Here is a 13,680-nt window from a genome sequence, read left to right as displayed (position 1 = left end):
ACTCAAAACCTAAAATTTTGACAACAATGTTTAGACATCTTTGCTAACAAAGCACATCAGATGGTTGGGCCTCACTGACCAGGGCCTGTGAAAAGAGCAACTTGTTAGCAAGGCACCTTAGAATAGATGGATGGAGTAGTAAGCTTGGTGGAAGGTTAAGGGTCAGATGGGGCCAAACCCTTAACCCACCATGTGGCCAAGATGGCGAACTCAAGATGGCAAATTTCTGAAAAAAATGCAAAGAAACCCTGAACAAATAGATCAAGCCTACATTGGCTAGCCTTTGAGAGGGAACCTAGAGGGGGGTTCCCCGGGACCCAGCCTACGTCCCACTCGTCAGGGCACAAGCCAAAATGTAGAAAAGAGATAGGTAAAGTTGGACATGACTGGAAGAGAGAGAGAGCAAAGAGAACCTGAAAGTAAACAGACTTCTGACCATTTACCATTGCAGTGGCAAAAACTGTCTACATCTGAGAATGGCATAAAAATTAGGCATTCTGGCTTTCCAGGGAGCACAGGAGGCATTTCAAAGGGGTTTCACCACTTGGGTGTGATTCTCAGCACCCCATTAAATGTGTAGGAGAGTCAGTCTGGTGAGTGGAGGAGAGCTGACCAGGCAGAAGTGGCGTCCCGACTTCCCCCAGAGCCCTCTAGAGAGAAATGGCCAAGCCCCCAAAACCAAGCGTCTTTGGCTTCAGAGGTGACTGGCCTTTTGGCTAAAGGCCGTAGGAGCTCTCTGGTGTGGCACCACGTCTGGACAGAGACTGAGCAACAGAGAACCGTAGAGAGTAGTTTCACTCACCAGAGTAGAGAAGTGGTGTGGACGTGGATGTGAAGGCCAGCAATGGTATCGATGCGCTGTGTCCGCAGCAGACAGATGGGTTTGCAAAAGGCCATCAGAACTGTGGGTATTCCTCAGAGCAAAAAGGGAAAAAACAAACAAACAAACAAAAAAACAGAAAAGAATCCCACCTATCCTGACTTTAAGCCCTTTATCCAAGTCACAGCACCATTTATGTTAGGTTTTTAAAAAGAGGTAGCCGAGTAAGAACTGCACCATGCACATGGTATTCAGGTAAGGGGTAGGTTTATTCATTGTTCTGGCTGGCACCAGGCCATGTTGGCCCTCCACATGGCTGGGAAAGGCCTGGGAAAGAGAGAGAGCTGGGAACGAGAGAGCTGGGAAAGAGAGAGAAAAAAGCTAGAAAAGAGCTGAGAAGGAAAGAGCTGAGAAAAAGCTTATATAAAGATCTTATGACCTGCTTTAAGATGCTTCCAGAAATTTCTCCTCTGTGTTTGTAAGGCTTGTATTGATATAGAGGAACACAAGGGAGTTGTGAGAAACCTTCCTGCTTCTTCAGCTTTCTGTGAACTTAAGCTTCCTATACCCCTTTAGAAGCAAATATGAATGGAAGATCTGATATTCTTGATTTGTCATAGTCAATGTCTTTAAGTACATTGACAGTGAGAACTTTGCTGTGGGAATTTGATTTACTGGAATAAAACCATTGGCTTTAGAGACTTCAATTTACACCAATAATACATGCAATGTCTGACAGGTACACACTGTGTTCGAAGCCTACATTATATTTTATCACGTTCTTATTTTAGTCCATGGTAAAGGATGTAGATCAGATAAACCAGTAAATTTTTGCTTAAGGACAATCATTAGTGATGCTTCTCTGTTCCTACCTAAATGAATAGATGCATTCATTTGTAAGTACATATATGTAGTACATATATGTATGTGTGCAAGCATGGATATATGGTCTGTCTGTTATTTTAATTTTCATGAAAAGTGGAGCATCTATTGATTATTTTACAGTCTATTAATATATTAAAGGAAAGTTTTTATTCTGCAGGCTGCATATTCTGTGTATTTGTGCATCCTATAATACAAGTGCCCTGATTCTAGCTTTCTAGAGGGCAGTAACAAACTCTAAGACAATTTAGTATATAACTGTTAAATAGTATTTAATGATAGTAAAAAGAGATTTTTTTTTAGCTTCCTATAGTAAAACTATAGGTTATCTGTAGTTGTGGCTAGTTACCACAATAAGGAGAGACAGAAAGCTTCCCACACTAATTCAACAATTGTGGAAAGCATTGTTGCTTTCAATAATGGTGCCTAGGGCTAGATTTGCCCCTATCTAACGGGTGAACCTGGAGAAATTATGTTATTCTGATAAACTTCCATTGGTTAACCATGTAAAATTTGCTCAATATATTCCTGAGAGTAATAATTGCTCAATTAAATATTAGCAATTATAATTAGTGTTAACTGCCTGTTATATACTTGTCAGCTACATACCTGTCAGCTAGAGAGAGAATGCTACAATAAATTACCATTCTTTCCCAGTTTTTTTAAGAGCCTAGCAACTCAGGAGACTGAGATCTGAGAATCATGGTTCAAAGTTAGCCCAGTTTTTTTAAGAGCCTAGCAACTCAGGGGACTGAGATCTGAGACTCATGGTTCAAAGTTAGCCAAGCCAAGAAAGTCCCTGAGACTCTTACCTTCAATTAAACACCAAGTATCTGGAAGTGAAGGTGTGGTGCAAGTGGCAGAATGCTAGCCTTGAGCAAAAGAGCTCAAGGACAGCATCCAGGCCTTGAGATTAAGCCCAGGACCAATACCAAAGAAGAGGATGTAGAGGAGAAGGAGGAGGAGGAGGAGGAGGAGGAGGAGGAGGAGGGAGATGGGGTGGGGTGGGGAAGGGGAGTAAAGGGAGGAAGAAGAAAAGAAAGGTATACATTATATAAACTGAAGTAAGCTAGACCCAAATAAACATAGGGTGCATGGTTTCCCTCTTTTATAATAACTAGAATATGTCTATGGTATTCTTAGCAGATGATCAAATAGCTCAATAGCTATGTACATATGAACATGTAAATGATACTTATTGAAATGAACTCTAAGAAATGGAAACAAGAGTTTTGGGGAGTTTTTTGTTTTTTGTTTTTAAGTATACTGTTTGCAATTATATCTTTTTTCTCTCTCTTTTTTTCCTTCTTTGGTTTATTCCCTGTTTTTACTGTTTTTTATTTCAGGACCTTTTGTCTTGTATATAAGTCTCTCTGATTTTGGGAGGGTATGGAGGAAGCACAAAAATGGGGGGGAAAGGGTGAATCAATGCAACAGCAATATTCACTAAATACTATGTTGGAAATGAACTTTACAAGTTGGAGGAAGGGGATTGTGGGGAAAGAAAGTGGAAGAAAATGCGGGAGGGAGTAACACTGTTTAAAAAGAAAGGTAGCCAGGCACTGTGCTCACGCCTGTAATCCTAGCTACTCAGGGTGCTGAGATCTGAGGATCACAGTTCAAAGCCAACCTGGGCAGGAAAGTCCATGAGACTCTCATCTCCAATAAGCCACTAGAAAACCAGAAGTGGCACTGTGGCTCAAGCGGTAGAGCACTGGCCTTGAGCTGAAAAGCACAGTGACAGCACCCAAGCCCAGAGTTCAAGCCCCACGACAGACAAAATAAAAAGGAAAGGTACTCATTACCTTACTAACCTCCCTGTTTATCACCTTTACAATAAAGATATATGTGTGTGTATATGTGTATATATATGTGTGTGTGTGTGTGTGTATATATATATATATATATATATAAAGTAGGGTGCAGAAACTCAGAGCAGAAATCAATAAATTAGACTGCAAATATCTTAAAAGAAAGAAAGGTATACATGCTGTGACAGAGATGCTCAGCAAATTTGCTCTGAACTGAATAGCAAAGGAAACAGAGAGCTCTTGGTGACATTTAGAGTCATTTTATATGGACGTGTATGTCAGGAGTAGTTGTAACTTCTCTAAGTACGTCTGTCTTTCTAAACAGACTTATTTTAAAATTCCTTGCCCAATAGCTCACTGACTAGGAAACCCAGGGAATAAAGCTAGTATCTGACATTCATAGTTCATCTGTGAATGAACAAAGCATCACAGCAGAGGAGGTGGCACCTTGGGAATCCGAAGTTCTTATCTGCCTCGTTCTACCAGTCTTCTTCTTCTCATATGAGCTCATCTGTGAGGGTGGAACCAGTTACTTACTTGTGAGATAGAGTTGCACAAAGATGCAAGGCAAGGGTTTTTCTTTTATTTTTCTTGCCTCTTTTTCTCAAAGTTTATTTTTACTAAATGAGCTGCAAGAGCTTCAAGCTTACTGTTTCTTAGAATCAACAGTAAAGAGCCCTGCATTGCTGACAATGTTTGGAGTTTTTCTCTCTCTGGGATTTTAGGCCTTTTTCACAATGCTGATGCACGTTTTTTAGCTATGTTAGTTCTGTAATGTTAGTGCTGAATGTTTTCATAATATTCCCCTGGTAGTCAGAAGCAGGGAAAGATTTATTTTAAAGGGGGAAAAAAAGAGATCATTATTTCAGCCCCAGAGTCACAAGTGAAGGAAAGGAGACTTGGAAAGTACAAATGCAATCCTCCCGGCTCAAACTCCAAACAACCTCAGGTTCTGCCCTTTCCATTTGTTTATCATTTCAATTACAGAAGAGATCTGTCACTACAATTTTTGTGTCTATTTTTGAAAAGAAGGAAAGGCAATTTTAAGCAATTAATCTTTAGACAATTTTATCAACTTTTTTCTCTTCAAAATCATCTAACTATAATTTGTTTCATTTCTGTGATATTCCTTGTACTCTTTCCACTGCCATTTACTTCCAAAGATAACCAGTTTCACCTTTAAAAAAAAAATCTATGGTTCTTATGAGCCAATGGTCTCTTCTGTGAGTGTTGGTAGTAGAGTTTGACCTTACAGCTTTGTATGTTCAGCTTTCTTGCTCAGAACTGGTGCTCTACAATTTGAGCCAGTCCAGATTTTTGCTGATTGGAGATAGAATCTTTCATACTTTTCTGCCTGGGCTGACTTAAAATCCTTAGATTGCAGCCTCCTGAGATTCTAGGATTACAGGAGAGAGAGACTATTTAAGCCATTGAAATATTAAAAGTTCCACTGATCTAATATGGAAACTCTGGTTGTTCTCAGATTGTGTGTCCAACAATGTTTCCTGTGGCATATCTTTTCTCATGATACCACAAAAATTTAAAGCTGCCAAATATTACTTTAAAACGAATCTAAATACCCCAATCCCTGAAACAATAACCAGATGTTCAGACATACTTTAAGGATGGTATTTACTATTTCAGAGTAAGATGAAATTTTCACATTTTAGTGGAAAAGTCAGATATGACAGATAAGAACCATTTATTGCTACTTCAGAGTAACTGGACAGCAGTATAAAGAATCACAAGCTATATTAAGGTTGCAATTACTATGTTTAACAGTAATAGGAAAGATATAGATGCACTAGAAACATGGAATCTTCACTTACAATATAACTGCCTATGTATTTATATGTTCTTTGAATGTTCTTCAAAGTTCAAAAAGAAAAAATGATTCTTCGTGTATATTGAACAGACCAAAATACCAGTATTAAATAGTTGGGATGAGATAGTCCTTCAAAATACAGACTGAAGGCAGGAAATCTATCATAAGACAATAATCAAAATTATATAGACAAAATTTGTTCAAAAAATTGTACTTTAGGGGCTGGGAAGGTGGCTCAGAGGTAGAGAGCTTGCCTTGCATGCATGAGGCCCTGGGTTCGATTCCTCAGCACCACATAAGCAGAAAAAGCCAAAAGCAATGCTGTGGCTCAAGTAGTAGAGTATTAGCCTTGAGCTGAAGAGCTGAAGGACAGCATCCAGGCCTAGAGTTCAGGCCTCATGACTAATCATACACGCATACCACTCCTGACACTTGAAGTCAAGGCCTGGCCATTGTTCCTGAGATTTTGTGTTCAAGGCTAGTGCTATATTATATGAGCCACAGATGTTCTTTGGGAATTGTTGGTGGTTCATTGGTGGGTCATGCTCTACAAGAAATGTACTCATTGCCTGACTCGTAACTGTAACCCTTCTGTACAGCATCTTTACAATAAAATAAAATTTAAAAGAGACTTTCCCACTCAGGCTGTCTCTGAACCACAATCCTCAGCTCTCAGCCAACTGAGTAGCTAGGAATACAGGTGTAAGCCACCAATACCTGGCTAGGTTAAGGATATTTTTTAAATTTTGATTTAAATTTTCTATAATACAAATTACTGTTTTCTAGTAAAATTTAAAATAAACTCTTTAAAATGAAAAGACATTTTAAAATTAAACTTAAGGACAGCAAAACAGTAGGTCAAAATAATTGTTTATTCTTCAAAGTCTTGAAATACATCTTAACATTAAGAATAGAATATTTTTAGGATTATCTGTCTAGTTGGTTTTCTTAAACGTAATTTTTTTCAATTGAAATGAAAATAAAGGGTAGTTATATTAAATCACATGAAAATAGATTACAATGAGATGAAGCTGTTTTTTTTTTTAAATCAAGTATGCAGGACTGAATTTTTTTTATTAATTTTATTGTCAAGGTAATGTACAGAGGGGTTACAGTTACATAAGTAAGATAGTGAGTACGTTTCTTTTTGAACTTGTTACCCCCTCCTTGATTTTTCTCCCAGTTTCCCTTCCTTTAATCCCGCCCCCCAAGTTGAATAGATCATTTCCAACATATTGTCTTGTGAGTATCACTGTTGCATTGGCTCCCTCTTTGTCCTTTGTCTCACCATTTTGTTGTTCCCCTTCCCTAATTCAGATACAGGTGTATGCAATTTACCCACTATTTGGCTAGTGTAAACAGGTTTTCTTTTGGAATTTTTTCTCTGTTTCTCTTGGTACAACTTGAAAGCCTCAGTAAGACTTCATCTAGGATACAGGATGAACAATAAAGGAATCAGAGGAATCATCCAATACCACGTCTTTATTTATTAATTCGTAGTGGTATTAGGAATTGAATTTAGGGCTTTCATTTGCTAGGCAGGTGCTTTTTCGCTGAGCCACACCTCTCACTATGAGTTAAGACTTAAGATGAAAAGGCAAACAGTAACAACAGGGGTTATAAACCACAGGGAGGAAAACACAAAAGAAAAAAGCAATCACATAGTACCTTAAAACAACCTTCTTCCTGAGTATGTTTGCCTAGAAAGAATGCTATTTGGGCTGGCTCCAACCTGTGAATCTGGGCAATGTCTGAGATGTCTAATTAAACATTACACATGGGGCTGGGAATGTGGCTTAGTAGTAGAGCCTAGCATGCGTGAAGCCCTGGGTTCAACTCCTCAGTACCAAAATAAATAAATAAATAAATAAATAAATAAATAAATAAAATAAAATAAAATAAAAGCCAAAAGTGGCTCTGTGGCTCAAGTGATAGAGTGCTAGCCTTGAGCAAAAGATGCTCAACGACAATGCCCAGGCCCTGAGTTCAAGCCCCAAGACTGACAAAAATAAACTATTACACTCTCAGATTCTTATTCTGGACATCATAGATCAATTTAAAATTTTGTGTGTAACAGAGCACCGAGAAAGATCTGAATAGGGAAAGAATGGAATGGTTTGTCTTCTCACCTCTGGTCTCAACTCATAGCTAGAGGTGTGACTCAGTGAAAAAGCACTTCCTAGCAAATGAAAAGTCCTAAATTCAATTCCTAATACCACTACAAATTAATAAATTAAGACTTGATATTGGATGAGTCCTCTGCTTTCTTTATTGTTCCTCCTGTATCCTAGATGAAGTCTTACAGAGGCTTTCAAGTTGTACCAAGAGAAACAGAAAAAACTCCAAAAGAAAACCTGTGTACACTAGCCAAACAAGGTGGATTAACAGAATTCAATTGAAAATTTCCACATACTCCCACCCTTGTTTCAGTGGGTCTGAGCAAGGAGTGAACCTGGCATCTCAGTCCCAATTCTAGCTTTGTAGATACAAGAAGCAGGTCTCCAGTCTTTCTGTGTGTCTGAGTGAGGGATTGATAGCTCATACTCACACAGAAGAGTGGTAGCAGGCTACAGTCCAACAGCTGTCTGAGCCTTCACCATCAGTAGGAACTCTGTGGAGCAGCAGAGTAGAAGATCAGTCACCATGATGTTTCACTCCTTCCAGCCCAACAGGTCTTTAAGTGAGGAACTGGTAATGAGACTGAATAAGCCTGTGCAAAGCAAGGCCAGTCCGCACTGAAATTCCCCTCGATGCTCCCCATAACTGTCAAATGGGTAAGTAGCAAGCAAGAATAGTTGGCATTCCATGAATTCTCCTATAGTCTTCTGGACCTGGCTTGTAGCTGAGTTTGTGCCGTACTGGCAGCTAGGCTTTGGGGTTGGTGCTATCCCACTTTCATGCACTAGGATGCCAACTTGGCTGAAGTGAAATATGCAATGTATTAGACCTATCTCAAAATACAGTAAGTGTCAGCACTCCAACTGAGACATGTTACCACACATTGTAATGTGGAGAACACAGAGGGGCCACAGTCAAAGAGCAGGTCCTTCTGGAGCCTAGCCACATTGTTTGAAGGGTGATACCCCGATAAGTGAGTGTATCTTGTCACTCAGTCGATAAGAACTGGGGAGAAATGAGTGTCAGCTCTCCGCCTTTGGACTTCACGCTGAATCAAGTGATGCTTTCCTGTGTCGGTTAAAGTCTTGTTTTTAAATATTTTTAGGAACCAAAAATCTGTATGAAGAAGCATAGATTCAAGCTGCGTCAGTCCCTGTGCTCAAGGATTCAATTGAATTACAATTTCAGAACAATCTTTTTACTTGTCAAGCGAGGGTCTATCTCCAGTACACTGAGCTATCATTCCTTGCAAGACTGAAGCCAAATGGATATCAATTCGGAAAAAAATATGAGAAATATATTATTTATAGCTTGAAAAGTTAAATAGCTCTTCTGACTACAGTGTTTAAGAATAATGGAAATTCCCATTAATAACCAGACAGAAGTTTTTGATCTATTACTTACGATTGTGATAAAAATCTGTGTGTATTTATGTACAGAATTTGAGAGATTGAGTTGATTGGCTCCCTGAAATATCTACCTTTTCATGTTATACATTCTGATTCCCTGAAATATCTACCTTTTCATGTTATACATGCTTATAATTAAAGAAAGAGATTGAGCACCCATTTTTTCATGTCCTGCAGTATCAAAGAAGAAACAATCACTGGCTCAAAGCAAGGTGGAACATTTCTCTAATCCCAACATTTAGGACACTAAAACAAGAGCAGGAGAAAGGAAGAGAAGAAATTATTAGTATTGATAAGCTTCCTATTTAATTTGTTTTCAAGTGATTGTTAATTATGCTAGAATCTAATTTGCTCTGGATCTAATTTGTCTCTGATCTATTTGTTTTTTCCATTTTATTGTTATTATAAAGGTGATGTACAGAGGGGTTAGAGCTATTTGGTCTATTTTGATCCTGCAGTATTTTGTGTTAGATCTACTCAGGAAAATTAGCCCCTTCCCTTTTGTTTTCCCTCCGTGCACACATGGCCTTCTGTAGAAGTCCCTGTCCTGCGACTGGAACCCTGGTAATTGGAGCACTTGGGGCAGTGGCAGTTCCCCCAGACACTGAGATCACTCCCACATTAGCTACAGATACAGCTTCTTTCCCCCTAGGGAAATGTGCCCACCCCCCCCCCCCCACCCACACACACCTCCATGGCCAGTGGTGGTTCAGTCCTTGTAATAAACTCTCCTTTGCCTAAACAACCTCGTGGAGGTCTCCTTTCTCCAAACCTTATATTTTGTTCAATATTAATTGACCACTTGATTCACAGAGCAAGCTCCCAGAAGCTGTGTGTGTGTGTGTGTGTGTGTATGCCATGTGAGCCAGCCTCCTATACTAGATGACTGGGTTGGTGGAGGATGTCAGCTATTTCCCAACCTGATAAGTACCCATTTCTCTGGCAATTGGGTGTTGGAATTTGGAATTGATGCTCTTGTATATACATTTGTCTAATTGGGGGAGGGGAAGGGGAGTAACAAAACTCTGAAACAAGGACATAGGATGACCCATTGCAAGAATGATACCCACAAGGCAATGGGGGGGGGGGGAGAGAGAGAGAGAGAGAAGTAGGGATAAAAATGCTCAGAGAAAGTGTTTTTATTAGCTTTTCCAAGCCTGATTCTCTACTGTTTCTGAGCATTGTAGATATATCCTACATTTGTATTCCTTTATGCTCTGCCATATAATTTGAATAAATTCCTTTCTTTGTTTTAAGCTTGCTAAATTGGTTTCTATTTTTTGCAGCTAATGGATCTTAATGTGATGCTTTGCATTTCAAAAGTTTCCTGTGATCTTGACCTATATACCACATGGCCAACCATATTTTAATGCATTCTTTGCATTCTTCATTCTCTTCTTTTGCTTGCATACATGTTATTTTGATGTTTTGCTCAAGTTTATATCCTAGCCCAGAATGCTTCTCCTTTTTGTCCCTAGTAATAAACATTCTTTGCTGGGCATTGGTGGCTCACACCTGTAATCCTAGCTCCTCAGGAGGCTGAGACCTTGGGGATCCAGGTTCAAAGCCAGCCTTGGTAGGAAGCTCCTTGAGACTCTTATCTCCAATTTACCACCAAAAAGCCAGAAGGGGACCTGTGCCAGTCTTGAGCCAGAAAGCTCAGAAATAGTGCTTGGGCTTTGAGTTCAAGCCGCAGTACTACTCCCCTTCCAGTCAATGCTATTTGATATAACTCAAGTTGATACTCCTTGTCACACAAATTTGCCTCCTCTTTAGATTCATCAACTGTATTAGTCAGGATTGGTAAATTTCATTGTGGTAGCAAATTACTTTGCAATAGCAGTCACTGAGTAAGTATTTCTTGCTTGTACCACATCGAGAATAGGGGGATCTCTCTTCCATACCATCATCATGAAACGATTCCTAAGTTCTGCTGAATAAAAAATCTGGAGCACATAGTAATATTAATTACTTTGATTAGCTTGCTTCATTCAAATAATTTGTGGATTGTAACACTATATTTACTTATTTCAGTTTTATATTTAGTTATTTAAGAGTTAGACACCAAATATAGTAAAGCCTACAGCATATCTATAAACTAAGAAATAAATGAACTAGAATCTTAACACTGAAAAAATAAGTTAGATTGCTGAAGCACTTAATAATCTGATTATTTCCCTAGCTTTAGATGTTTTTTGTAATGTTCTAACAATGAAATCTGAGCAAGATAAAAGAAGGAAAAGAAGTGCATCCAGTTTGGGGGATTTTAATTTTAATCTGCAACCTGTCCTTCCTTTCTTTAGAAAAGACAGGTTTCAAGACCCTTCTAATATTTACAGTTCAAAGACTTAAAAAAAATAAAAGCTATGCAAATAAAATAATTCTGTGTAGTCAACATGATGCATACAGAGAAATGTGCTGTTATTTAAATTGTAAGCCTATGAAAAATGAGGACTCCAACTGTATGACCAATAATTTCCTATAGTTAGGCTTATGTCTTAGAAGAAAATATATCAAGGTAGACATACTACTCCTAGATCTCATGTACTTCATTCCTGAACAATTTCCCTTTAACACCTTTACGATCTTTAGTTAAAGAACAGTACAAAGGAGGGCATGGATGAGAAAAGGGCTTTTGGTATCAGAATAAGGCTGCTAGAAGTAGTATTAAATCTATTCTATGAAGATCAAGGAGTTGATACCCATTCCAACCCCTCTGGTTCTCCCTGACTTATCCATTCTTTAACTACTACAAGACATTGATTCAAAGAGAAAGAACAACTCCCTTCTATCAGTCACACTGGAATAAAGTAGCATAATGGTGAAGGTATAGGGAAATGGTCTTTCATTTTCATTTTCTCTTGGCAAAATCTTCTGAAGATCAAAATTTGTCCAGTTGAGCTATAAGGGTGGGCCCAGAAGAAGTGAAACAATCTTCCTAAATATATGAAAATTCTTCACAGGCCTCGTTTAGCACTGATAACAGAAATGGAAGGTGACACCCAAGCCTGGTTCAAAGTCAGACAGTTTATAGCTATATGTTTATGGCTATTTGTAATGCTGCCTCCACAACACAAATAAAAGGTTAGAATGCTCACTGTTCTCCGCTTCAAAAGTCAGGACCAGTAAGCATTTTGAAGGATTTACTATCAAGTGTTATTAAGGAAAACTCAATGTGGTACTGCAGAAAAAAATTAGTCATCTTGCAATATCTATCTATATGGAATAACTTATTCCTTTATAACCACCACATCATTTTGATTCCCATAAAGGAATTTTCTCAAAGATGATGAAAAAGAAACTATATGTTTTATCTAGAAGAAAACCCAAGAGGAGAATGGAACAAAAATCAGTATTTGGTAAATGAAATCTTAGGCTCATTAGTAAATAAAAGTAGAAGTCTCATAATATTATCTGAGCTGATAAGATAAAATATGCCTGAAGGTATCAATATAGGCTAAAATATTCTTTTCTGGAATTCTTCTATAATAATGGCCCCACTCCATTTTCTTGTGGCTTTCCAAGGTGGTTCTAATGATTCTAGTTATCCTAATAGTCAAGATAACATTTGTGAAACCTAAAATTGGGTGTTAAAATTTTCTTCCTTGTAACTTAAATATCAGCCGGGCACTGGTGGCTCACACCTGTAATCCTAGCTACTCAGCAGATTGATATCTGAGGATCTTGTTTCAAAGCCAGACCAGCCAGGAAAGACCTGTGAGACTCTTATCTCCTATTAACCACCAGAAAACTGGAAGTGGCACTGTGGTTCAAGTGGTAGAGCGCTCTCCTTGAGCTGAAGAGCTCAGTGACAGCACCCAGGCCGAGTTCAAAGCCAATGACTGACAAAAAAAGAAAAAAAAAAGAATTTAAATATCAGTCTAGTGAGATACAAATGCCATGTCTTAACTCATACCTTTTTAAAGTGAAAAACTGTTTTCAATGAATACTTTTAATACATTTTTATCACCTTCAAAGTTTCCATGCATAGTTGCTTGGTCCCATGCTCTGGAGCTCATCACAGACAGGAAGCAGGAACTGAGGATCAGGTGTAACCTTTAATTCTACTCTCCCCAGAGCCTACCTCCTCTGGCTAGGTCCCAGCACCTAAAGTGTCCACTACCTCTCAAAGCAGCACCATCAACTGGTAAACAATTATTAAATACACAATCCTATGAGGTCATTTTTACTCAAACTATAACAGGTCCCTTCCCTTATTCCCTGAAAATCATTAACATTTTTTTCCCCTATGGCTTTTTCTATTCTAGAATTTGCAAATAGTGTGAATCATATGACTATACTAGTTTATTAGGATTATTATAAAAATTAGCCCCAAACTCTCCTGCTTATTAAGAATAGATGTTTATTCCTCACAGTTCTGGTGACTGAGAGGTACAAGACTAAGTCATTGGCAGTTTTGGTGGCTGGTAAGGCACTGCCTCTTAGCTCATTTATGGCACCTTTGGCTGTGCTTACATAATGGAAAGGATGAGTGGTCTTTATAAGGGCGCTAATCCTAGTTAGGAAGATGTGCACTGAACCCCTCAAAAAGTCCCCATCTATAAATCCCATCACTCTTGGGGTTAGGATTTCAAAAAATAAATGGGGTAAAGGGCAAAATGTTCAGACAGTAGCAGTAACCTGTTTTATCTGACTTGTTTCAATCAATATAATGCCTTTAAGGATTATTAGTGTCACAGTATATATCAGAACTTTTTTATGCATAATGATTCATCACTGTGTGGAAATATAAATGCTTATTCACTTCATAGTTGACAGGTGCTTGGGTTGTTCTAACTCATTGACTATTGTAAA

This window comes from Dipodomys spectabilis, unplaced genomic scaffold, assembly GCF_019054845.1.
Source record: "Dipodomys spectabilis isolate Male_0828 unplaced genomic scaffold, ASM1905484v1 ptg000024l, whole genome shotgun sequence".
Lineage (NCBI taxonomy): Eukaryota > Metazoa > Chordata > Mammalia > Rodentia > Heteromyidae > Dipodomys > Dipodomys spectabilis.
This window is presented reverse-complemented; position numbering follows the sequence as displayed.